Source organism: Lissotriton vulgaris, chromosome 3_1, assembly GCF_964263255.1.
Source record: "Lissotriton vulgaris chromosome 3_1, aLisVul1.2, whole genome shotgun sequence".
Taxonomy (NCBI): Eukaryota; Metazoa; Chordata; class Amphibia; order Caudata; family Salamandridae; genus Lissotriton; species Lissotriton vulgaris.
This window is the reverse complement of record NC_141689.1, coordinates 1,461,770,971-1,461,771,764: the sequence shown is the minus strand read 5'-3', so window position 1 is coordinate 1,461,771,764 and position 794 is coordinate 1,461,770,971.

Sequence of the window (794 nt, the reverse complement as noted above, 5' to 3'; positions counted from 1 at the left end):
TATTATACTAGTGTATGATGAGGTGTATCTGATTGTGACGTGGATGATGTCATCAGTGATGTCCTCAGTGATGTAATTTCAGATGTCATCAGTGATGTCATCAGTGATGACACTGACACTGACCTGTCATGAATGATGTAATATGTGAAATAATCACCAGTGGATTGCGGGCGCGAGAGTTACAGTTAGTGCAACTAACTATAACGAAGGAATTTCAATGGTTTTGTATGAGTGAAATGTCGAGCTATCTATAACACCCCTGAAACCTATGGTTTTTTCAGTGGATTTCTAAGATTTTTTAAATGATAATTCCTAACTATAACCTGTTCTGAAACCTATGGTTTTTTCAGTAAATGTAATTTTTTTTTTAAATGTCAATATCTAACTACAATATCCCTATAATCTATAGTGTTTTTTAAGTACATTTTAAAAACACATGCATACTTTTTATAGTAAAAACAAACTTACCAGTATTGTTTTATAACTTATAATTATACCTCCTGTTTTTATGGTATTTATTTTTTGGACATTTCCATCTTTATTTATCCATATTTTTTTTAATTACTTGTATCTGTATTTACCCATATATATTTTGGGTTTTGTAAAAAAATGAATCTGAATTTAGTATAGTTTCACATTTATTTTACTGATAAATATGCACTCATGCCTGAAAGACTGACTGTTTTCACTCATGTAAACACTCTTAGATGATAAACTATACACAACCTTCAATTATAAAATGTGCAAGTTTTCTTATACGAGTATATATATTGCTCTTTAAGGCTCTTTACTAA